This window comes from Stegodyphus dumicola, chromosome 9 (assembly GCF_044657685.1).
Source record: "Stegodyphus dumicola isolate Sdum_Otavi_A_Nest chromosome 9, ASM4465768v1".
In the NCBI taxonomy this organism is placed as follows: Eukaryota; Metazoa; Arthropoda; class Arachnida; order Araneae; family Eresidae; genus Stegodyphus; species Stegodyphus dumicola.
This window is the reverse complement of record NC_140776.1, coordinates 96477029-96504046: the sequence shown is the minus strand read 5'-3', so window position 1 is coordinate 96504046 and position 27018 is coordinate 96477029. Positions and strand designations below refer to the sequence as shown.

Here is a 27018-nt window from a genome sequence, read left to right as displayed (position 1 = left end):
TTATTTATTGTAAGGACAGCTTCAATGGTGTTGCAACCAAGTCATCTTTAAAATTCGCAAGAACTGTCTGCCTCCATTAACGATGATTTTGTGAATAAAGGACAGCAGGAATAATGTGGTGCTCGAGTAAACTTTGGACGCTGGACGATCTGTGGAGCTGTTAAATCACCTTATTAAATCAGTATACGAAGGTATTCCCGAGTAAAGTGAGAGTTGCAGTTTGGACTTCACCCCGTGAGTGATTTTTTTTTATTTGTTTTACTTCAATAATTATCTTAATACTCAAGCAAGAGTCGTCATTTTAATGTTTGTTGAAATTTGAGCAATTACTTAATTTAATTAATCGATGTGGAAATTATCAGTGTTCTTAAAGTGAATTACCATGATTAATACTTAAAGTTAGAAGATGAAATGGGAGAAAATACTAGTGTTACACTTATGATACAGTAGAATTTGATAATGTTAATCTTAATTAATATAAGCTGTAATTTGGTGTAGTATTATGTGTTATTTGCTTAAAAAAATATGTATTGCTGATCAGTTATCCATTATTTAATTATATAATATATATTCAAGAATTTAATAAATGTTTGTTTAAAATTTAATTGCAATTGTGTATTTATGTTGTGTATATTTACTGTGGTCTGTCATGTCCCTCCATTTGTTTGAGCCGGGAGGCTTTTAAGAAACATGGAGTTTAATTGAGTTTGGAGTTATTGATATTTCCTTTACATAGGTTACTCACAACGCAAACCTAAAAGTAAATTGTACTATACCACTATACGATTGATTGATAGATATGATATACGATTGATTGATAGATTTACTATACGAATATTTATAAGAATGTCGAAATGATATATGAATATTATGAATTAGTTTTTGAATGTATTTGGTATTTGATTTTTTTTGTTATTTTTGTCCGGCACCATCAGTCAAAGTCCGAAGTTAAATGGTAATAAAATACAAACATAAAATGTTTCTATTTAACAATGGTGCCGTGACCAGGATGACTGGCAGACCAACAAATAAAATTTTTCTATTTAACAGTGTGGTTTACAGCACAGTGGTATCATCGGAGCATATTTTTCCCCAAAAAACAAGGGAGGAAATGTACTTATACTGGCAAGCGATAGTGATTTTTAATATTATTGATAAAAATATTTTTGTCGATAAATTTGGAGAGTATGTGGTTCTAACAAGAAGGTGCCACATGTCCCACTGACAATGCCAGTACTATATGTATTCCAAAACGAAACAAAAAACGTTGGTGAGAGGATAATTTTACAAAATGCAACTGTTAGTTGGTAAGGTGTTTTTCTTCCTTTTTTTCTGCATGTCTTCGTGTTGTAGCGGTAGCACACTGGGCGCGAATCCGAGAGGTCCAGGTTCGAATCCTGGCGTGGGCATTGCACATTTTTCCCGTTTCTTGCTTCAAACAAATCCTAATGACTCTACATATATCCTAGATAAAGTTTGATTCCTAGATAAAGTTTGATTACTCTGTTAGGACTAGTTCTCAATGGCCATCTATAGTATGTAAAGATAACTACCAAATAACCGCTCATCTCAATCCCGTCATCAAACTTTATCTTTACATCATTTAATTACATATATAAATATTATTTACTTTATGACATTTGAATAAAATGTAAGTCCGAAATATAAATTTTAAAATTTATTTAATTCTAAATGCATCCAAAAACAATACTATTGTCAGAACTGAAATGCGCAAAATTCTGTTGCTCAAAGAAACAATCCTAAGATTGGATTGAATGAAAGAAATGTTATAGTCTACTATCGTCAACTGAATTAATAAAATAATAATAATAATAATATTTATAATGTATAAAATAAACTTGTTTTTGTCTTCTTTTCTATAAAGCACTTAACAGAAATGTTGTGTAATATCTAACTTCGGTTGCTGCGATTAAATTTTTAATACTACTTGAGCACAGATAAAGCTTGGTATTTCATGGATATTTTCATACATGAAATCCTATTTAGTAGAAATTATATTAATACCAGCTATTTCTCAACGACGATTGATAGTTGAGAATTGAATATTGAATCCTATACATCGAAGACTATAGGATTTTGCTATGAGTAAACACTTGTATCTTATTAAAATATTACCTAGAACATATTAGAATTAAGATACAATAACACGCCGAATAAATACCAATTCAGAAGTCAAACAACAAAAATCAGCGTTAATTTTTTTGCGGTTTTGCAGCTGAAGATGATGGTTCGGTAAAACCATCGAAACTAGTCCTGTGAAAATTTTGTGGATTAACGCTGATTTTTGTTGTTTGACTTCTGAATTGGAACATATTAGAAGTTAATAATATCCATAGCCGGCAAAATCTTCGGGATACAAATGTAATTGTTTACAAAAATCCATGCAAATAAAAAACAGTTTTACTCGGAATTAAATGAACTCTGATACTGATTTAAAATAATTGAGAAATATTTGAAACTTAATTATGATCTCGCTCGGAATCTAAAGCGGAGTTCTCAAATAACCGGATAAGTGTGTTAATCATTTCACTATAAAAACACGTGAAAGGGAATGTTCAAATTCTTGGCATTATCGATATACTATATGTCTAAAGGCTCTACTTTTTAATCGACAAATGGACCAATCTTAGAGATGAGTAATGCTTTTATGAAAGAAACTTTAATAAAGAATAATGTTATTTTAAAAATCCGATATCATTAAGTAGAAAATAAAGATATGGATTAAATATTATAATTATTAGCATGCATTATTTTTAAAGAAGTAATATAGCGAATATAAAATATATATGGTAACACTTAACACGCTATCGGGAATTGCAAAGATATACTGTTTCTAAACATTTTGTGACTATGCTGTCTGTGATTATGCTGTATCGGTATACGCTGCTTTTAAAAGTTTTGTGATTTTGCTGTTGAATTTTATGGGGCGTATGTGCGAAATAAGCGATGTTTAATATAAAATCTAAAAAAAAAAGGAAAAAAAATTTAAAAAATCTAAAAAAGACAAGAAAAAGTTGTGTTATCAATAGTAAGTTCAACAGCAGATTGGTAAACTGCGAATTAGACGAAAATATAAAATACTTTTATGAAACCTTTTGAGACTTTCTTTCCTTTTTCCTTTATTTTAATAAAATTTTAATAGCATTTTAATAATATTAAATTTTGCATTTGTCAGTATTAGTAACAATTAGCAATTAAAAATTTCATTGAACTAAAAATTATGTAGGATGTACATGAAGCAAAAGGAAGCGCAATGCTAACAGTAAATTTCGGCGACACTGAAAAGGTTTTCATACACGATTGCAATCCGAGTGTTGCACACCACTGCCGGATTTATTTTAAGCCCCTATGTAAGAGGAAAATTTTTATGCTTCTTTTTTTTCTGCAAAAGAATTTGAATTCAATTACTATAACAAATATTTCTTAAAATGTAATCACAAAAAATAGTTTTCTTTGTCTCCACTTTTTTTTTTTTTTTTAAACTTTAATAAGAAATAACTTTCACAATGTATTATAAAAAAGATTTTAAGTCATTATACACTGTTCTTTTTCTTTTCTCTTGCTTCAATTTTTACACTTTCGTTTTTTATACGTCTTTATATGTTATCTGTTAATTATACGCAATCCTTTGTTATTACCGGCCTTTAACTCAGGGTCATAATTTTTTCGAAATCATCATTTGCGTTTTGATATACGCTTATTCGTTCGTTTATAGAAATTTCTAGAATTAAAAGCTCGCACTTTTATCTTGTTTTATAATAAATAAAAATGTAAATAAATTAATGTAAATAAAAATTAAAAATAAAGTAATATTTATTTAATTTATCCTTCAATGTATCTTATTTTTCAGTTAATACATTAGAAATAAATAGTTTCAGTAAAAGTATATCAAGCCAATTTGCCTATTTGCTTTATCCACTAGTTTTGACACAAAAATTCCCATGAGATGATAATCCTGGGATCTCCAGTCTTCCTTTGTCAAACTCAGTATCTCAAGTGGGTCAAACAGTCATCAGTGTACCATAGTCGGGGCGCAAGAGGGGGGACGTCATTTTCATACTTAATGATGTATTAAAAAGTGTGTAAATCTTACACAATACTGCAGTTTCTTAAAAAATTGTGAGGGATATAAAGATAGAGATACCCATTGTTTCTTTCCCGACGATGGCATCTTTTCCTTGCAAACAATTTTCGGATATCTGAGAGACATGCTCTTCGAACACGTAGTTTTTAGACCTAAGGTCAGATGAATGTCTGTTAACCTGGATCTCAGTGAGGGGCTGCTAAATTTCATTAGTTAGAAAAGTTGTTCACACTAAAGATACTACCAGATATGGAAATCGGTAGAATGCAAATTTGCGGTTTTCTAAGAATCGCGCAAGGAAATGTTTGTAAAATTCCGTAATTCCCACTTCTGCCTATCTGAGCCATACTGAATTTTTGCTAATTCCAATTGTCAATATATATTTTGCTAAGTGATTGTCTCAAGTGTCCTTTAAGGTGCCCGAGATTGTACATAAGCTTCAATATTCGAGGAAATTCAAATTTTTATTAATATACTATACTTTTTTAATTTTCCGGGGTGAACTGAAGTCCACATAAAAATGAGTCAAGGGCCGCGAGCCCCAAATTTGACATTTATTATGCTTTAATATCATAGTTTCGAAAGGCTTGTTGAATCGTAAAATGTCTCATGCCAAAAAGACACAAAAAGCTCCTAAATATGCTTTACCTAGGTTTACACTCGAGGCCCAAAGACATATATAGTTAACCTGCGCTACCGTCTACCCGAAACGAGCTAAATGTCAAAAATACAACAAATGAGATTGCATTAATGGTTTACTTTTAAATGTAGAATTTGTAATTAATCAAATCTAACGAACTGTTTTCATAGAGAAACCACAAAAGAAATTGCTTAAACTAACAAACAATTATAAATTAACTAATAATGTAGTTTAAAAGCCATATGCAAAATAAATACTGTAAAATTTCCCTTAAAAAGTCATCCATGACGTCAGATAGTCCTCGAGTGCTTTATCATAATCAAGCAAACGAAATTCACATAAATTGATTTATTCAGTGGCAATTGTTGCACATTAAAAACTTAATTATTATGCAGCGGAGAAAGCATTAACATTGTCACATGCTATTTTACGGTATTTTATAAAATTTTCCAATAATTTAAGATACCCGAATGTTGTTCTGCTCAGTTAGATTAAACCCTTTTATTTCGATATAAATTTTATAAGTTGGTAAAATTAAGTTGGCAAAGGCTAAATTCAAGTATATTGAGAAAATGTGCAATTTTGTTGCCATGCAAAAATTATTAATGCTTGTATTATATGTGCAGAAAGCAAATCACAGATTACGATGCAGATATGTATTTATGATTGATCACCTGTGCAAAATCAAGTGCAACCAAACTTCGTGTGCAAAGCCATATTATACATCTGCATAGTAAAATGTCTTATCATTAAATATTTTTCTCACGATGAGTTTCTTATGAGTATTTTTAAGATGTAATTTTATCTTATCAGATTGCGATGCAGATGTGCATTTGTGTGCAATTATGTGGACAAAATATAATGTGCAAAACCATACTTAATGTGTATAACTCACTCTGTAGCCAAACTTAATGTCAAATAACAGACTTAACGTTCAAAACCAAAATTTACATCTGCATCGCAGTCATATCGTTAAGTATTTTTATCACTATGAAATTGCCTCGCACCATGTGGAAAGATCTATGGCTTTACCTCAGTAACCCAAAACAACGTTACAAAACATTAAAAGAAGAAACGTCGGATTACCGACACGACATTTTAAAATAGAAGCTCAGCAGAGAGGTTACATTCAGGTAATCCGTTGTTGAAATAGAAATAAACCTGTTCACAAGCGTGATCCAATTATCGGACGAAAATTCTCACAGCGGCACTTAATTGACCTGAATCTTCCCCCGAAAAACCCCAACCACGAACAATTCACAATCATCAGGTGCTCACATCGGAACCTGAGGACATCTGGACAGGAAACTCGTTGGTCTCATCTATGCGAAAAGTGAAAAGAACAAAATGGGTCAGCAAGCGAGATGGGGGAAGCGGTTTGTGGCTGCTGCTGCGTAGTGAAAGTAATCGCTGGCTGGGCCACCATTCAACTTTGATTTACTTGTTCATTCAGGTAGTAAGCAAACCGTGTGCAGGACAATTTTCACTTCGGCGCTGCTGCTGCGAGCGGCACGCTTCAACAGTATTTAACGTTTCGTTTATGGTTTCTTGTTCTTTGCAACTGTGGATAATCATTTTCGGGTAAGTAAAAATCTCCAGAATTTTTCTTCTTTCCTTGACGAACAATCAGGTGTAAACACAGCAGTTTTTTTTTTTTTTTTTAAATAGAATACAATCATAATTAATATCGCCAAACAATGAGCGTTCTCTGAAAAAAAAAATAAATAAACAGAAAATTTCGGAAGTCTTGAATGTATTCCCTAAAGTGCTCCTCCTTATTTAGATGGAACAGCAATTCGAAAAAAATTCTTTTTTTATCCGATTCTAATAGATTCCTTATTAGTGGAAAAGAATCAAATAGACTCTCAGAATCGTAATATCCATGACTTTCCGCCTATTGCAACAAGAATATTTTTTTAAACCATAGAAGCCCGTTTTCCTTAGACTGATTTCGAATCACTTTCCCTTTAAAATTAGGGCAGTAGTTTTACCGCAGGTAAGAGACAAAACTCGGCAACAGAGTAAATCATAAGATTTAGAGATGCCTTATCTGTTGTCAACCTCCGATTTTGTAACGAATTGAATAAACGAATGCTTGAAACTCGCTTCGGTATGAATTGCATGGGAATGAGAATGAGATACTTAAAAAAAAAAAAAAAAAAAAATCCAGCCTATTTAAGGCTGTATGTACTTAAAAAAGTATGTATGAAACTCGGCTATAAGATTAAACGAAATTAAAAAAAATAATAATAATAATATTAAATAAAGATTAAACGAAGGGGGTGGATAACTTATTTTATTGTTTTACTTTGTAACATAACTCAAACTCCGTATATTAATGAGCAGTAAAGTAAACAAAATATATCAATTCGTGAACATTTATCCAACACTTGTTGATAGACAATGTTTCGGGTAAAAACACTATTAAATATTAAGAAACATTGATCCCCTGATAGCGTTCACGCCACACACATTTTTGCACTTTGACTTTTCCAATATAAGTTTCGTAGCAGAGGACACAAACATGAGAGATTTTTGCACAGATGACCGTTTTCGCTTATTTAAATATTTTCAATATTTGCACTAATATTACTTTTACTATAACTTTTTTTTTGCATGAGACATTCCTTTGTTCCACTCCTGTATCTGTGAGAGAGAGCTTTTTTGCCTCCTAAACTAATAACAGAATTGACGGCAAAAGATAAGTTGCTGATTTAATAATTCAACAGCGAAAGATGAAAAGTAAGAAAAGCTATATTTCTCAAACGAATGCATGCAGTCAGGGCTTTAAAGAATAATTCAGAGTTCTAAGTTCTGGTTTGAATTTTGGAGCAGAATTATTTCGGAGAAAATTTTTTTACTCCTTGCACGAAGTAAAGTATTGTAATCGAGAAAAAAATCGAGTATCCTATTTCAACGGAAATACCCATGTTGAACGTTCACGAATCCATTTTGACTGTTTTCAACTTCTTTTAATTTTTTTAGTGGCATTTGTACGTACGAACAGAATAAAGGACTATTTTTTCCAAAGCAGACTGTAAAATGGATTTTTTGTGACGTCTATACCTACGAATGAATCTCACATATGTCAAAAACTATTAGCCGTAGAATGTTGAATTTTATATATGGAATTGCTATAACATCTAGTTGTACACTTTCCTTTTTTTCATTGTAATTAGCAGTAACAAATATACACATATTTGTGTATATGTGTGTGTACACATATCCACTCTCTTACCCGGCTTAAAAGTCTTTAAACGGCCTTTATTTTCGCAATAGTCGTAGTCATTTACTTCCCACTGCAGAAGTGTTTTAAATAACGAAAATATTCATGTTTGGGTAATGTCAAATTATTAAAAAAATTAATTTTGGACAAATAACGAAATCTAACTTATCTAACTTAATGCGGTCTCTCGGTTCCTATAATTATATTTGGGAACGTTTTATATTCGTTATCAAAAAATAAAATTATGAAAAGTTTGACTCCCGTACCACAAAAGTTGACTGGAATGTTTTGTAAAGGATCATTTAATTTTCTAATCAATTATTTTAAAGTACCTTTCTTATAAACCTCATTTCATTTTCCTGCCAGAATGCAAATTTCCAGCACGCGCGATATTCAAATTAGATAGGAAGAAGGAAGTACGTAAAGGAAGCTTTTGGAGGGCGAAATGAGAGTGTGTTCTGCCTGTATGAGGGCCACGTTGCTAACTTTGTTTCTCTAACGACTAGAATTCTGCGACGTTGATTATTCTTCCTATTAGGCTTGTTTACTCTGACTTCGAATCAGAGCCAGCTTGTGCGATAGTTTAAACTGTGAAATCGTTAAGCTATACTTAAACTGATCAATTTTCAGTTTATTCAGTGTCTTTTGATTTAAGTCAAAAGTGCTGACTTCTGTAACAACAAGTTGAAGCCGACTGTTTAACTTTGTTTGAGTTAATACATAGTTCACCCTTCTAAATACACCCTTCTCCTGATTTTGTAGTACTTTAAGAGACTTAGCGCTAATTCACTAAACAGCCTTTCATAAATTATAAATTTTTTTCACATTTTGTATATTGTAAATTTTCGAAAAAATTAACTTTTTCGAAAATTTACAAAAATTAGTAAAAAAGGCAAATTTAAAAAATAAATCGCAAAGTATTTGAGAATTTATTTAGATTGAACCTTAATTTTGAACTGTGAAAGAAGGAATCAAGAAGGCTTAATAAAAAATGAGATATTAATAAATATAATCAGCACTGAGGAGCTGAAATTTTAAGAGCTAATTTTTTAAAAAATACTAGTGCGATATTTGCAGAACTTGAAACTTTGGCATAATTTGAATCGTAAAATCAAAATATGGAAAAAATAGGTATGTCCGATTTTGTGACAGAATACTTAAATTACAACAGTGTTTTATATAAATCTAATATATACCCTAAGTTGCGTTTTTGAGACATGATATTAAAAAAAAGACAAATTTCGTCAATCGGTCAAGTTGAACGGTAGATATAGAACTGCCCACATTTTTTCCCTTTCTCATTCTCTCTCTCTTTTTTAGTCCAAAGATGCAATTTGGCCAGAAGGATTAATGTTTTCGTTTAGTGATTTTGTGCTGATTCGCTATAAGCGCTGTTTCACTTTTCAAATTGTTGCCACCAAATATTATTGCCCTGTATTATATTTAAAGAAATTAAATAATGAAGAATCTGCATAAATGTATGTTTTATGTGATAAAACAACCGTACCTAGAGCCATCAAATTTTGAATAACATAATCCTCCCGCGAGTATGGGCATCTGGAAGCCCAAATTAGAAATTTTGAATTTGTTTTATTATCGATTTCATATTTTGTAAAACTTTAACGAATTTTCGATTAACAAACTCAACAATTTCAAAGCGAGCAATGGCAACGATGTACAGAAAAAAAAAATTTATCTCCAGCGTTCGAAACTGTGTATCGGAAATTCTGAAGATATACTCATTTTAAAATTATTTTGCAAAATTTCTCTTGAACTGAATTTTACGGTTTAAGTGCGAAGAACATGATTTTTAATAAATAAAGGTAACACACAAAATGTTAAGAAAACACTCCTTTGGACGTAATTTAAAATCTGAAACCTATCAGATATTTTATTTATTTATTTTTGTGCACGGTGTACATGCATGCACATTACGCATGCATGCATTAAATAATTAACATTATTTAATAAAAGGCCCACCAACGGCCGAGCGGTAAAGTCGCTGAACACTGGTAGTTCGGTCTGAGATTCGATTCCCGCGAACGGGCTGGCTGCATGGGTGTTTTCGTGGTTTTCCCCATGTGTAACGTGTATACGAGCTAGTTTCCCTTAGAAAGTCCTCCACGAAGGCATCCCTCCCCTTAGGCAGATAGCCCTAGTGTGCTTTGCCATAATTAAATACACACACACACCATTATTTAATAAAAGAGGTAAACATTTAACAACCACTGAGACATTTTTCAATAATTAAGACAAAATTTAACGTGCGTTATTGAAAAAATTGTGTCATGTATAGAAATTTTGATTTCATTTGAACTATGATTACGGCTTATTTAGCATCCACCCAACCACTGTGATTTTCAAAAGACGATTAACCTTACAAATGTAATATTTAATCATATTCATATCCCAAAGTTTCTATTTTATTTGTTTAAAATCAGTTTAAGCTTATTATCGAATAATAACATTTCCCTTGCTGAAAATACAAGATATTTCTAACAAACATTAAGCTCTCAATAACAACTGAGTAGATTATCTTTTGTAAATAAATAATCTAAAAGAAAACTATTTGGTAGAAATTAGCCAGAATATACAGAGAAGAATATTCTATAAAAATTCAACTCAGATCATTTCCAACTGTCAGAATATCATTTTCGGGTTAAGCTTTCCCCGGAATAAACACATTTTTCCAAAAACTGCTTACTTGGTTCATTTGCATAATGATGCATGCATAATATGCGCGTCATTATCAAGGAGAATTCATTCCCAGATCTCTCTGGAGAAGAACGAAAAAAGTAAATCATTGTTGGCAACCGCATGATATGAAATATTCAGATGTAATTCAAAATAATAAAAAGAAAATACTACAGTTTCTAATTCTGATCAATAGCGACAAAATCTTTGTTATTCCAGTCGTGTTACTTGGATTCTAAATATGCTCAAACATTACTTTTTTCTGCCGTTTTCAAAGAAGGAATTATATTGTGAGATGAATAACGAGGTTGCAAGACTGTTATTTTATACCGGAATACACAAGGAAAACGAAAATTCTCATTTGCAAATACCATAGCCTTAGAACTGCAACTAAATAATAAATCATAATATATAAGGAAGAGGCACTTGGTCGAAGTCAAAAATAGAATTAGGTGAAAATTTAGGGTGAGACTAGAATTGTTTAGCCAGGAATTTCTAATAAGCCAACGTCAAACTAAAGCTGAATTTTTGTCTGATTTTATTTAAGTAACAAGTTTGACTACAAATTCTTTTCAATAAAAATTTAATGCAGTATTTGCTATTAATTTCTATGCTCGCCATTTTTAAAATTGTCTTTAGCCTTTTTATTCGCAGCGAAGTTACTAAAATGTGTTAAAGTTACATATACACCAGAGGCTCAGCTCAATTCGTAGAGGATTTCAGTGGCAGTTGAGATATCAGATGTAATAACTCTTGTCTAGAAATAGGCTACCTGGCCTACCTTGACTGAAAAAAGGACATAGTAGACCTAAAACCTTCGAATGTTCATTAGCAACAATTAGCTAGTATATGTGTATGTATGTGTGAATGCATACATCTAGAAACACCTTCGCATTTGTTAATTATTGTTAATTTATCGGGGATTGGTTTCTTTCCCTTTGGAAAGACAATCAGTTTCCGATAAATGACGATAATTACTTGGCTTGTTGATTACTTTTTTCATTTTTTTTAGTGTTTCCTTTTCAATTTTTCTCATGATTCATATTTGATGTTTCATTAAAAAAAAATTCAAAATTCCTTTTTAAATGCTTGTAAGTTCAACTAAACTTCATTCAACTAAAATTCTACAACCTTTCTCAAAGGATACAATATATTCAATAATCCATTAGTAAATAAATTATATATAGACACATACATTCACACATAGACACATATATACATATGTAGATAAAAAAGTAAGAAATTTAGAATCAATTTTACACAAAGACCTAAAAGAAGCGAAACTCAATACCAATAAATTTCCTAAAACCCAATAAATATGCAAAATAAGAATCAAAGAAAAGTGAAACAAAAATATAAGAAATATAAAAACCAGAAAATATACGAAAGAAGAGGAATTCAATCAAATGTGAAATAACTTTATCAAGAGGAGGCTACGTCAGACTCAATTACAGTCCCTCTTCCACTTGAAAACCATTGCGTTTCTGCATCCAAAATTAGCTGATAAACTATTCTAAATTATTTAATTATAACAGTTCATCTGAAAATTTTAAATGATTTAGAATAATTGAGAAATTTATAATTGGCTTTAAATTTCTTACTTTTTGTAAGACCGATGAACATCTACAATCTGTGATGAAGATAATTTCCAGTATTTTTTCCCAGTGCACGGACATTATATGCACACCATTTTTGTATTTACATACAAAATTTATAGTTATTTACATAGAAATATATATATTCTAATTTATGTGTCGAAGAAAAATTAAATAAGAATAAGATTAGTTTGTAATTATATATTTTCAAGTTTTGTTTCTCTTGAAAAGTTTTCAGAATTTGCGTATTCTTAATTTAAATTAAAGCAAGTTATTCGGGGATTAACTAAACATACTAGAATTTTTTTTAAATAAATGTCAGCCTGAAATGTCAAAATTTTGCCGTCAATATATATGAATTACAAAGACTAACTCACAAAAATATTTTGCAGGTACCAGATTCAGATTTCAGACAGAGAAAATAAACAAAAATTGAATTTTTCCTTTGCATTATTATTATTGTTTATGTATAGTATTTTATATATTTTTAGCATCACAATCAAAATTTAGTAATACACTTTTTATTTACTGATAACAAATTTCCATCTTGCTTGAAGGTAAAAAAAAAAAAAAAAAAAAAACTCTGGCCTTTCAGCTGTTTTCAGATTGTGCCTTCAGCCTGTATGCAATTTAAGCGTCAGACTACTGTCTTATGCCATTTGCTCTTTAGATGCTGTTCATTCTGTCTATTCTAATTTGTTAATCTGTGTTTAGAGGTGTCTGATTCAATCGATACGCTTAGCATAAGTAATATTCCTTCAAGTATTCGATTTTTCTAGCTAAAGGCTAAATTAAAGCTGAAATCTATTTCAGATTGTGTAATGTTTACGAAAAAACTGCGCTATTCATAATCCTTATCCAGATAGTGCAATAATTTCCAAAATGAAAGAATTTCCGTCGAGGAAAGTTAGAAAAGCATTTATGTAGCAATTCGTTTTTCCAAATTACTCGACTGAATCATTTGCAGAAAGTATGCAACAAACTTTTAATATAAAATATAGACTTTTCCTTCGCATTTTTATTCCGATTTAGCTTTTCGGAACTTTTACAAAATAGCTTTCATAATACCGATAACTAGCAAATACGCTATTGGATTACGGTTTTGATTCCCATGAAAACTGCAGCCGCCGAAAAGAATAATTCTTCCAATACTTATCGAAAATAACTGCATGGCACAGTAAAGACCCATATTTATCGGTAAAAATACATGGGCCCAAAGGAAAGATCCTTAATTCGACATATCACATTCATCTTTTTCATATAAATCTATTCTCATTGCTATACATATCAGTCGTTAAACATTTTAATACACATTGCGTGTATTCGCATCTTACGTGATATCTAAATAAAAAGCTGTTGAATGATTCAATATTTGATAAAATTCAATCTATTTCAGATTGCTAATTACATTAATACAATTTGCAAAATCGCTATGGCAATTTGTATTAAAAATCTGTACAGTACCAATAAATTAGACTGTTCAATAGAAAAATATTTTAATACATTGAAAATTAGTTTAGCTTAATCTCTTCATTTGGGGGAACAGAACGTTGTTATTATATGATAGTACCAATTTGCCGATCACTTGCTTATCTATTACGCTGTTTGGAAATTTTCCAGGTCTACGAGGTTGTTGTTCCAGGCTACATGGTCTGAAAAATTGGCATTATTGTGAACTGCTGTCATTCCGCGATCTGACCCACCAGATCTGATTCTTCAATCTGGGTTCAAACTCAGGCGAACGGACTAGCTATATGACCATTTTCGTAGTTTTTACTTAAGTGTAACGTGAATATGAGCCAGTTTCTTTTAGAAAGTCCTCTACGAAGGCATACCTCCGTCAGATAGATCTTGCTTGCTTTGCCGTAACCAAATAAATAATCCAAACCATTTCACGATCTACAGGACTTATTTTTCAAATTATAACAATGAATTGAATTATTGCTTTACCTGTACGCATCTTTTGTGTGTAAGTTGTTATCATTTTCAGCTAGCCGATTGAATTCTCGCCGATTCATTTGCACACAACACCCATTCGAAGCATTGATGGATTTTTCATGTATTAGAATATTAATTAAATATATTTCTAATACCATGCAATATGTGCTTGCATAGAAAGTCTTTTCTTCTATCTCCATGATTAATTAATGAAAAATTGGTATGTATATTATGTATGCATGTATGTTCCTCTCACAGTGAAAGATCGTTGGCATCTAGAGCCACCAATTATTGAATGCACATAGCTCTCCCGATTAACTTCAATCAACAAACTCCGCTATTTAAATGCAATGTGTTGCCACCACCTGAAATAAAATACTTTTATCTTCCATGCGCCGTCGGATTATCGTTCAATAAAGCATAACATATTTAGCAAAATTAACGTGCCTTTTATTTAGTAACAAACTAAGCTATTTGAAAGCCATAAACGCATTTCTAAAAAATGTTTTTTTCACTTTTAAATCTGACTCATTTAAATAAAAATGCATATACATCATGAGATGTACGATTAGAAATATAAAATATTTTTCTGAAATAAGGCTAGTTGTACTCATTAAAATCATTATATATATATTTTTTCATAATAACTATTCTAGGTGACTGGCTGTGGAAGCGATAAGTACTTACAAAAGATAAAATTTCTTAAATTCAAAAATTACCCGTAGCATCGTATTACATTTAAAATGCAACTATCATTGTTACAGAAGCAATAATTTTTATTGTTGAAATGTTTTCTTAAATAAATGGCAACAATATTGTGCTTCCAGTTTCCTTTTAATGAGTTTAATTTCAATTTTTTTTTTTTTTTTTTTTTTTTTTTTTTTTTTTTTTGTGCTGCTTACATGTTCAGATGTTTTAAAATCTGAAAAAAGAAAATTAATGACTGTTTCTGGGAAAAGTATGATAAAATTAAAATTACTGTAAAATGACTAGAAAATTTCTCTCGAGTTTTGCATCGCATAACAAAAGCTAAACAAGCTCTTTAATGAATGAATTCCCATCAGAGAATTCTATCCTATTCTTTAACATGCAGAAAGCTTGCTTTCCGTTTGTTTATTTAGTGCTTTTTCGAAGACTCGGGTTGGAATTTATTTTATTGAAACTCGGCAGTTAAAATTGATATTTTTGAAAAAAATCATCTTCTCTGAATAATGCAATCACATCTTAATAAGGAATATCCAAAATAATAAAATAAGTACAAAGAACAGTTCTCGACACGAAGAAAAAAAAAACCTATGACATTTTTAAAACATTAAGCATCACCTATTGTATATGAAGCAAGGTAAAATATAATTTATTCGCAGCTGTCAGAGGTAACATAATAACATATGCATAACAAAAGTACTTATGAATAACAAGATTCTTTCCGAAGAGATGAATTTAAATAAATGAATAATGAATTTTTATATTTTATGACTGTTTTATTGTCCGGATTGATAGCTAATCATTACAGAATGTTTCTTCAAAAATTTTAACAGTTTTTCTGACATAAAGCTATTAAATTGAAACTAATGGAAATTTTCTAATCATATTTAGGGAACAAACGACATTTTTGGCATCAAATTTATGGCATCATTGTTCGCACGAATAAACAAATATGCATAGAAACAATAAATAAAGCTTGGCTCAGAGAAAGAATAATAAATGAATATTTTCTGTTGTTCAATTGCTTAGAAAATTGCAAGAGTACGATAAACTATAAAAGCCTTTTTTTTTTGTATACATTGTTGCGTGCGTAAGAGTTCGTAATAGATTGAATGTATACAGATCCGATGTTCGATTAAAAAAAAAAAAAAAAAAAAAAAAAAAAAAAAACCTATTTTATCAAAATAACACTTCAAAGTTCTGGAATTTTCCGCAAAAATACTCATACAGAAATTCACAATATCACAGAGTGCCATCAGTAGTTACGCATCAATCTACTAAGAACGTTAAATACAACGCAATGAAAGCGCCTCTAAAGACAAAGCTAACTCGAATATCTCAGTTCACGAAAAACTAACAACTCCCAACAACAATAACTAAGCAACTGAGAGCAAATACTCTCTCTCTCCGTTCTTAAATAGCTTTCAATTGGCGCCGACAGATATTTCTAGTACTTTCTGCTTCTCGAAATTACTGGGAAACAATACGAAGGTAGAACTACGGCTACAGCTAACATACTGGTCAATTACATTTATTCAGTATCAATAGGTATTACCGTGATGCAGGGACTGGACCAAAATGTCACGCAATGGTCCCCAAATTTGGCGACTTTAGACGATTTTTCGCCAAGCTTGACGATACCTCGCCAAATTACCGAGATACTCATTTACTCACTATTAAATGCACTTACCAATGTATTCTTACTTTTCCAGTATAGCTTTCCTTTAGATTTTTCATGTTACAAAAGAAATACAATAATTTTACATATAATTCTACTAAAATTATCTATGTAAGTACAAACTTACATAGGTAATTTTAGTAGAATATTCGTAACAATATTCAAGTTAGAACACTAAATGTACTTTTGCTATCAGATTTTGAACTATAACATTGCTGTGAGTAAATAAACTTAATTTGTGCAAATTTCAAAATAAATTTATCAATAACAAAGACTACTAAGCATCGACCCTTTTTAAAAGAATGGTTTTCCTCATCGCCCCTCTTATATTTTTTGCCTATAATACTACATAACCATAACTCAAAAAATTGCATGATAATTTAAAGGTAACAGTTATGAGTAGAATATGAATAGAAGTTTTGAAAAAAATGGTTCAGATTTTTAAAAAAATGATTCAGAGAAATAATCTATGTTTTATTATTTCTTTGTATTATTATTAAATTCACAAACAGAAGCAAGTTTTCGGAAACAAAATCACAGACTCTAATTGCACAAAATTTCTATTTTAATCAATGTGATTTGCCAGCGTTAGAAGTACTGATGCAATTTGATGTTTAATGCAATTTGTAGATTTTGCTGCTGTTATTGCATAATATGCTTATATATTTTTTTAAAAAAACTTTTCTTGATTTATAAAATGCATTAAATAATTTTTGTGCATTTACTCATAATTGTTTTATATGATTTCTTCCTTACTACATATATAGCTTTATATCCATAGGCAATTAATTAATAATTTTATTATTAAACTTCGTAATCAATGGGATTTTGAATATACCGATCAACAACCAATGCATATTTGGCTATCGATCCCTTGTTTACTACCATCCTCTTTAAAATTTCATTGATCCCCAAGAGGTGAGTATCGAATCCTAACCCCTTGTTTATAAGAATGTAAAGTACAACTGAATTCTCTCGTGGGTTCTGTCGTAGTGTAAGCGGTTAAGACATCCCCTGGCATGTAAAAGAATTCCAGCGAGTCGATTTATAACGTTCCAGGCTTTAAAAAAATGTAATCTCTACATAGGCGTCCGAACTAAAAAGTGTTGTATGATACCTCGTTACCACCTAGATTTATTTGACTGAGTCTCGCGCGTCTTCTTAGTCGCTTTTAAGTGAAAATTTTTGTTTGTAAATGCGTTAATTGTAAATAGTTAGAAACCGAGATGAGAACTGTAAGATTCGCAGTTCGAGAACCGGGGAGAGCGCAACTGACTTATCATGATCGGGTATTAAAAAAATATAATATCTCTACAATATTATAGTAAATGATCATGTCCTATGGAAGGTTTTTAAAAATATTGCAGAATCAATATCTCTAAAACAGTTAGCTGCAGACCTATTAATACGATTTAAGAAATCCACTAAATAACGTGAGCTTTCAAGCTTCAATTTTAGTCACATAATAACTTTTAAATATCAAAAATGTATATTTTCAAGCGGGTTTTCTATAAAGCAAGATTCAATTTGCAAGTTCTTCTTCCTCATTCTTCGTGGTTGGGGAGTTCGGTGTGGTGTGGTGTATTTAATTATGGCAAAGCACACTAGGGCTATCTGCCTAAGGGGAGGGATGCCCTTCGTGGAGGACTTTCTAAGAGAAACTGGCTCGTATACACGTTACACATGGGGAAAACCACGAAAACGCCCATGCAGCCAGCCCGTTCGCGGGATTCGAACCTCGGACCGAACTACCAGTGTTTAGCGTCTTTACCGCTCGGCCGCTGGTGGGCTTTGGGGAGTTCGGAATAAGACCACTGGGGGAGGGGAGATTCAAAATTTTGTGATTTAATTAGCTTTCATCTTTGATGCGAAAATGTTGATTTTAGAGGATATATAAATTTTAATTTATCAAAACGCCATATTTTGAATTTTAGAATTTTTACGACTGGAAACTTGATGCTTCTGCAGTTATATCAGAGTATTTCATCATAATGCTTAAAGATTATAATAATATCCTATAATGTTTAAAAATTCTTTTTGTCAAAGTATAATTTTCTTCCCCTAAATAAAAGAACGAAACTAATAAATCAGAAACAAAACTGTCCAAACGCATCCAAAAAATATCTTTTTAGACGTCTTCCACCACCAAATGAAATCTACAACTTTTATTTTTCTCAGCAATTTGTTTTTAAACCCGTCATCTGGGTGACTTTTGAAGCAAAAAATTTTGTATTTAATGTTCTACAAACATCCTTTCTCGAATATATTTAAGGTCTTTTTCTATCTTCTGCTGATGCTACTAGTACTGTTTTTCTTTGATTTTGTCGTCAGAGAACGGTACTCCTGCTCTTTCTGCAACCTCTTTCACCGCTCTCCCGCTCCGCTTCAGCGAGGTAGGGCTGCGACATTTGAAATCAAAGATGCTGGTGATTTAGTTTGCGTATCGCCTACCTCTCCCTACCAACTCGGCTTCAGAATGAAAGCGAAAGTTGGAAAGCAAAGCTTTTAATGCTCTTGGATAAAAAGCTTTTAATGCTTGTCGAAATTTTGGAACACAAAAATGCTGAGAATTTATAAGTTCAAATCCCAGACACTTTTAAAACTTATATAATAGTTATTTCTTAATAAAATCGCGAGAGTACGCAACTATTGTGTTTACAAATTTTAATTAGATGTAACCTTTTTATAAGTCTTTAACATATGCTATACAAGATGCCTAAAATTTCTTTACACATTTTAGAGATATCATCGTGAGGAAAATTTAAATAAAAAGAATATGGAATTTGAAAAAAAAAAAAGTTTTACAGTAATTATTATTATTATTATTTCATTAAACTTTTTTTTGTCATTTGTCTCGTTTTTTCAATACCAGAGCTATTGCCACTAAAGAAGTTTGCACAATCATGATAAAAATTTTATTTTTATATCTCTTCTTTGAGATAAATGTGTACCTGAAGATATTTCTTATTTCTAGCAGATTGATTACGCGAGAAGGTGTAACTTCATATCTACACTTGTCTAGACGAGTGGTTTCGAATTCAAACTGCACGCACGATCTGAAAGCCTCTAACAGACAAATGTTTTAGCGAAATTGAATTTTTTTTTTTAAATACGAAACAAAGCTGTTTTAACAAAATTAAATTCAAAATTTGTCAAGTACATTGGAACCTCGAGGTACGAGCCCCTCTATATACGAGAAACTCGAGATACGAGAAACTCGAGATACGAGAAACTCGAGATACGAGAAACGTATGAGCAAAATATTCGTCTCTAAATATCAGCACTGACTCGAAAAATGAGCAAGGAGCCAGGCTATTCGTATGTGTGCGTTTTCCGATCCGGCTCGACTCGAGGAATCCCTTTGTCATATCCGTCAGTGTTCTTTGATCTACGTGTTTGTGAGCTTGTGAGTTAATTGCTTTTTACATTTAATGTGAAAATAATTATTTCACGATGGCTCCCAAGAAGATCGTTGCCTCAGATAGTGCTGCAAAGAAAAATGAAAGAAGCCATGGCGGTTGAAATTAAGAAAGAAATCATAGATAAACATATGCATGATGTAAGAGTGACGGAACTAGCGAAGACTTACGGCCGATCGACATCGACGATCTGTAGTATTCTGAATAAGAAGGAAGAAATTAAAAAATTTGATGTGGCCAAAGGAGTTACCGTTAAGCACCAAGCACCGTCCAAAACTCCTAGGAGATTCTCAGAAGCTATTGTTCGTGTGAATTAACGAGAAGCAGTTAAAATGCGATTCGGTATTGGAAGCTATCATTTGCGCTCAGGCTAAGAACCTGTACTTTAACCTTCTCCAAAAAACACCAGGTATTATTTGCCAGTGTTATTTATTAGGAACTTTTTTTATATGTTGATATTTTAAGGGGTGCGGAAGGGATTAACTGGATTTCCAATATTTTCAATGGGGAAGTTTGTTTCTAGATATGAGGAATCCTCTATACGAACTCAATGATGAAACAAATTAAACTAGTCTCTCGAGGTTTCACTGTAATACATATTTATCAAGTAATACATAAACAATAATAATGAGACAGAGGAAAAAAGTCAAATTAATATTAAAATTTTCTGTTTGAAATCTAAAGGTCTGCAAGAAATTTCTGGTAGCTGCGCTTCGTAATTCAATAAAAATTGAATTTTCAGAATGATACGAGTATTTATTTCAAATAATTCGAATATGCTGAATAAATCACTAAATAACTCAGTTAAATTAAAAGTCAATAAATTACGAAAGCTTTCCAAGTGAGACCTTGAGAAAAAATGAAGACAAAATACTCTTTTTCCTTTATTTAGGAAATATTTCTTCGATGCATAGAGAAAAAATACATGTATTGGTTTGTGAATAATTATAAACTTTCGATTTTGATAACTATTTTGATTTTTACTAAATCTTGGAAAAACTTTCCTAGAAACTATCTTCATCACGAATTGTAGATGCTCATCGGTCATTCCGGTTCTTTTCCTAGACATATTATTTTCCATGCGTGAAAAGAACTGTGCATATATAATTGTACTCCAAAATAAAACGATTATTCTTATTGCAAAAGTTCGTAACTCAGAGTATTTATCCTTTGAGAAATACAAACAACATTTTAACCAAATATGTGTCTTCAGATCCTCGAATAAGATTCACATCATAGTGCAAATTAATTAGCTCCATTTGTAGATTTTTTGAAGCGTTCCTTACATTCGCTTTTAATAATAATGAAAATAATCTAAAATTGGACTCGAAATAATTAAAATCATTTCTTGAAATTCTTTTTCATAATAATGCTAATTTATTTAAGGAAAATGGATTTGAGGGACACAAAAAATAGCTTCTAGGCAAAAAATAGCATGTAGCCTTTGAGACCGTTGGTCTCAAACCCCATGGTCAAAAACCAATGGAGTATAACCTCATAGTTTTTCTCTTATGATAATATATCACAGACTTAATGTACATGATAAGCAAATAGAAACACAGCATAGTTCGAAACACAAACAATTCAGGCTTGGGACCATTTCGTAATAAGTTTTATCGTGTACTTGGCTGAAATTGAACATATGAAATATAAAAATTCTAAACGTCTGAAAACAGTTTGCATATAAATGTTCGGTAGTGTAATATTAAGTTTTGAGTTCTGAGTTACAGTAACAATATCTGTTACATTTATTATAACATTTCATCAATCATGCGAAGTTATAAATTATGTTTATTTCAACTTCACTTCTTTCCTTTTAAGTTTTAATAGAATTTTTACTATTTTTTTAAATCCACTTATATCTGTACTTTAATTTTTAATATCGAATAAGAATCAAATCTTCTGTACTTAACTTAAAAACACGAATGAAGTATTATGGAAGCAATCTTTAGCAAACATGCAGAGTTTTGTTTTAAATCCGATGAATATAACGTTTTACAAATTTTAATTAAAGTATTTTTCTTAACCTAATGCTGATTACATATCTACAGAATCTAAAGCGCACCGCGTTCGAGAGAAATGTTAATTAGAAACGGGATAAAAGTATTATAAGCATATAACCATAATAATGTTAGTTGTACGTATGGCTTTCCTCAGTATCAGTTAATCCCAAATAAGATCCAGACTTCTACCATTTATATGGAGCTGAAGGAAAATCCAATACTAATTGCTCGATAAAAGTCTAAATTTAAAAAACAGTGCTTTAAAAGATAAAGCCCATTTTAGTCAACCATACAACTAATTAACGCAACTAGTAATTCCATATTAAAAATGCAACACACAGCTTTTTTTTGTTTACATAAAAAAAACTTCCGGTCCTATAAACTATTCAGACGAGCTAAAAACGTCAAAGAGAAAGCAAAACTTCCCATTAAAGTTCTTGACTTCTTCAAGTACTCGGTGAATCAGGAAGTGGCAGAAATCACGCGCAAAACAGAGACCTATATAAAAAGCAAAAGCAGCGTATACAAAAACCGCAAGAAAGAGATCTTCCCTGCGATAAAAAGCACTTTCACCTCTTCTTCCGACAACTTTCAATTTCGAACGTCCGAGAAACGGGTTACTTACCTAATGGTATTCTTCGAATAAAAGAGGTTGTGTCACATCCGATGCCACAGCTTTCGGATATTTGTATTCTTCTTCCGAATACAGGCATTGTGGTTATGGTTAATTTTTTTCATTAGCCTCGAACTTCTCTGCTGAGAATGAGAACAAAGGGATGATTACGACAACTTCTTGAAGTCTCTTTATAGACGTTGCCAACCGTCTGAGAAAGAGTTCAAAACTCGCTAACTATTATTCAGGTTTTGGACATTCGTTGTTTAATATTTCAATGATTTGGCAGCAGATTAGCAGTTCAAAATCAGTGAGTGCTTATCGTGTTTCGAACTCCACGTTTTGCACAGGAGAAATATTTATTTTGTTTTTAGTGAGTTATGAAACAAAAATCGTATGAGAGCTGTCTCCCTCAGGCTGGAATCGCTTCATGGAGGACTTCATAAAAAACCTCTCTCATCATGAGGTGATAAATGCGGTAAAACAATATTCGAAGCAACTATTGCCCCCAACGGGGGGGATCTGTAATAATTTTAATAGGTAGGCTTATTTCGAAGACTGTTTCGTATTTAATTTCATACAGCCAGTCAGCCAGCCAGTAGATTATTTACCAACGAAAATAACAGGACTGGTGATTTTATCTGAAACCTGTAGCTGTTAAAACGTTGCTTTACAGTAGTAAACTCATTAGCATTCCATGTGTTAAAAAATGGCGACATTTAGCAAATTACATTTCTCAGTCATCCTCCAAGACAACCTCCTTTTCATCGTCAAAAATTAGTTTCCCACCTTTCCCCCAGGCGTTCCTGAATCCTAGTTCCTTATTTTTTCCCTCTTTTTTATTGCTTCTAGAAGTTCTTATTAATAGATGGCTTAGTTCGCAGGATTTCCGATATGGTGGGTACTGTTGAAAAAATATTGATAGTTTCCCATTTTTTTCAAATGCTCAAAATTTTACGCATTGCTTTGTAGCTTGTTTCTTTTCACTTTCCAAATTCTTATACATAAAGTTGAACACTTGAATTGTTCAAGGTTTCTCTGTTATAGCTCAAAATATTTGTACACCATTCGTTAACGTAAAAACAACAACATTCAAACAACAAATATGGAACAATTTTCAAATCTTCATACAGAATAGAATTCCTCATTTCTTTAACATAAAGGCTCTCAAAAAGCATCCGCACAATAGGTTTTGAATACATCTATTTTGAATAAATATTGATATTGATATGATTAAAGACTGATAGATTGAACCCAGATTAAACTCATAGATTGATTGGATTAAATTAAGATTAATTGGACTGGATTGGATTAAGATTATTTAGATTAGGCAAGACACATTAATACTCCTGTGTCTAAGGGGTCGGTTGCCTTCGTGGAAGGGCTTTTTATTTTGCCTCATATTTAGTTAAACATGGGAAAAACACAAAACCATCTATGCAGCCGGCCTGTTCATCAGGACTGAATTCGGGTCTAACTACTAGTGCTTAGTGATCTTACCCGTTCGGCACGTGGAAGGCTTCGGATTCGAACTTCACTGACCACGTATTACTCGGCTTAGCTGACTGTTATATTGTTTGCTGTTTTTAATAAACGTAAAATACTGTATAAGTATAAAAGTGATTACCGTATTTCCTCGAGTATTACCAACTCCATTTTTTTTTTTTTTTTTTTTTTTACTAATTTTATCGTCTGAAAAGCCAGGAAAATCGAGAAGGGAGAAATATGGGAATAAATAAACTTCCAAAGAACGCGGTTACATTAAGATCATAAATGAAAAGTAATCATGGATAAACTACAAGTAACTATCACAATAACATTTTATTTAACGAAACCTGTATTCCGAAAAGAATGCATAATAATATACATTACAATCAAAATCGCAATAATAATCTTGTTAGAGTACATATATTAAAACACTTAATCGATTTCGAGGGCAGCTAAAGGTCCCTCCTCATCAGGAGAACGAAATTACTAGAAAAGGCGAAAAAGAAGGAAGAAAAAGCATCGGCAAAGGAGTGTCAGAAACATGTGGTCGTTATCAGCACTGCACGTGGTCGAAACCGGATTTTGAATCAGAGGTACACTGGCCAGGCTATCTGATCAAACATATAATACATAGACTAAAACGCAAAAAAATCAGCGAAGTCAAAAAATAGGGAGCGAGGGGCAACTGCACCTTCACGCATCTTCCCCCTTTCTAGTAATTTCGTTCTCCTGATGAGGAGGGACCTTTAGCTGCCCTCGAAATCGATTGAGTGTTTTAATATATGTACGCTAAATACAGGGTTGTTAATTGCGATTTTGATTGTGACATTGGCGTGTTTCTCTTCTATTCTATACATTACAATATCTAATAAAATATCTTCATTTCTACTTTCCTGTGACTTGACTCTCGCACATTCTTATTGTTCTCTCTGCTGCTACTTAAGTTCCAAAATCATCTATAAATAATTTGAAAAGGCGAATTTACAACTGACTCGGTGAAATCGTAGACAATGTCAGTACCTGTTTGCTATTTCTACCCTCTCGGTGATGGCTCAGTTATCGTATTAGGCCTGACATAAAGTTCAACAATTAGAAAGGAAATGTTCGGCGCGACCTCCGCAGTTAGTTCGCGAGGGTTTCCTTTTGTTAGTAACACGAAACCAATCACCATCTGGACGCACCCATTTTAAAATTTAAAGAAGTTCATTGTTTAAACCCTCTGAGGAAGGGGAAAATTATGTGAATATTTTTTAAATTATCAGAATCTGGCGCTAAAATACAATATACGAAAAACTTCTTAAATATTGTTCTTTCTGTCTAATTTTGAAATATGCTCAGTATATATACCTGTTCGGAATACTTTGCGCAATCATATAACATTCTTTGATATGCAAATAGTGAAAATTTTTCATAAATCTGCCAAATAATATTTTTTGTATGTATGTATAATATTTTTTCTTAACGTTTTACAAGCAAATTAGAGACGTCTTTGAAAAATATGCCTTTTCAATGATATTAAAATAATAGTAATATATATTTCTAAGTGTTTTTAAATGCAGATAAAATAAATAGACACGAAACACAAGACCGCTCTGATTAAGAAGCTTAAAATCCACTTTCAGTGCTTTTTCAGTAAAATACTTCTGCTCTTATATTTTAAAGTTACCGATTTAATGGTGTAATACATGACTGTGAGAATCTTATAGACAATCATCCATAGCATCAATGGTCATGGGATAACCGAGATATGAAAATTCCATAGCTATAAGAAATCTCGCATTCACTCATATCAAAATGTATCAATATTCAATCAGATTTTAGTGAAATTACTGATATTTTCCTTCCATTTTATTTAAGCATAGAATGGTCATGGGAATGACCGAGAGAAGATTGCATTCGATAATATCAAAATTGTACTTTGTTAAGTATGTCCTAACCCCATAAAATGAAACTAGTTCAGTATATAGCCCACAGCTACTATACCTAAACTAATTCACTATACACAAATTTTTGGGTAAAAACACAGTTAAACGTTAATAATAATGCCTAAAAGGTAATAACAAATTGCGTCCAATGTAATGCTAAAGAATGCTTTTCCACCTGATGCGATAAGCGCACTCGGACAAGGAAAAAAAATTGGTCACATTGCAGGCGGAAAGAGGGAAAAGGTTTTCTTCCCTTTGGGTCTTGTAAGAGCACCCGAGTGCGTCCACGGCACACACATTTCTTTCTCTTCACTTTCTTCAACATGAGACGTTGTACTCTTTTTTTTCACACTTCATAAACAGATCGAAATTTTAAAAAAAAAATTATTCCGATTACAATCTAGTTTTAAAGCTAAGCTTATATGACAATTTAATCTTTATTTAGTTTAGAGCAAAAGGAATTTTCAATCAATCTTCTATAGAATGGACGCCGAATACTTTGTTGAATTTTTTCCACTGATCTTTCTCGTTGTTTGATGTTCTGATATTTCACTGCAAAATGCAAGTTATTGATTTGGTAAATTTACAGAAATACAAGCAATTAGTTTGTTTTCTTAATTACTATTTTTAATTGTAAGTTAACTTAGCTATTCATTAAAATTTTATGAGGTATTTTAGATATTACAGGTAGTTTTTACAGCCATCATTCGCTTACGATGTTAGGTCATTTCGATATGGCAAATCTTAGGAAAGCTGTTAGCGTAAGAGGTGGGATGTCTTTGTGGAGGAGTTTCTAAGAGAAATTGGCTCGTATTCATGTTACGCATTGTAAAATATACAAAAAACACTCATGCATCCAGCTCGTTTTCTTGAGTTGAAGCCCAAATCGGACTACCAGCAGTCAGTGGTTTAAACTACGTGGGCATTGGTGGATCCACTTTACAATGATACACCTTTTCTAAGTTCTTTATTTTATTAAAATCCATATA

General features: G+C 31.8%; 2 protein-coding genes across 8 annotated transcripts in view; one reads left to right on the top strand and one right to left on the bottom strand.

Annotated features, from left to right (window-relative positions):
* LOC118181347 (rho GTPase-activating protein 18-like) overlaps positions 1-27018 on the bottom strand; it is a 488818-nt gene that overhangs the window by 136101 nt on the left and 325699 nt on the right. The gene's annotated exons all lie outside the window — the stretch shown is intronic.
* LOC118181382 (uncharacterized) overlaps positions 1-27018 on the top strand; it is a 69138-nt gene that overhangs the window by 2105 nt on the left and 40015 nt on the right. Inside the window, exon 1 of one of the 2 annotated variants that reach the window (XM_035350517.2) lies at positions 6049-6326. The exons of the other annotated variant lie outside the window; for it this stretch is intronic. The gene's annotated coding sequence lies outside the window, so the exon portion shown is untranslated. Of the gene's footprint in view, positions 1-6048; positions 6327-27018 lie in introns of those variants that run through there. 2 annotated transcript variants of the gene reach the window in all.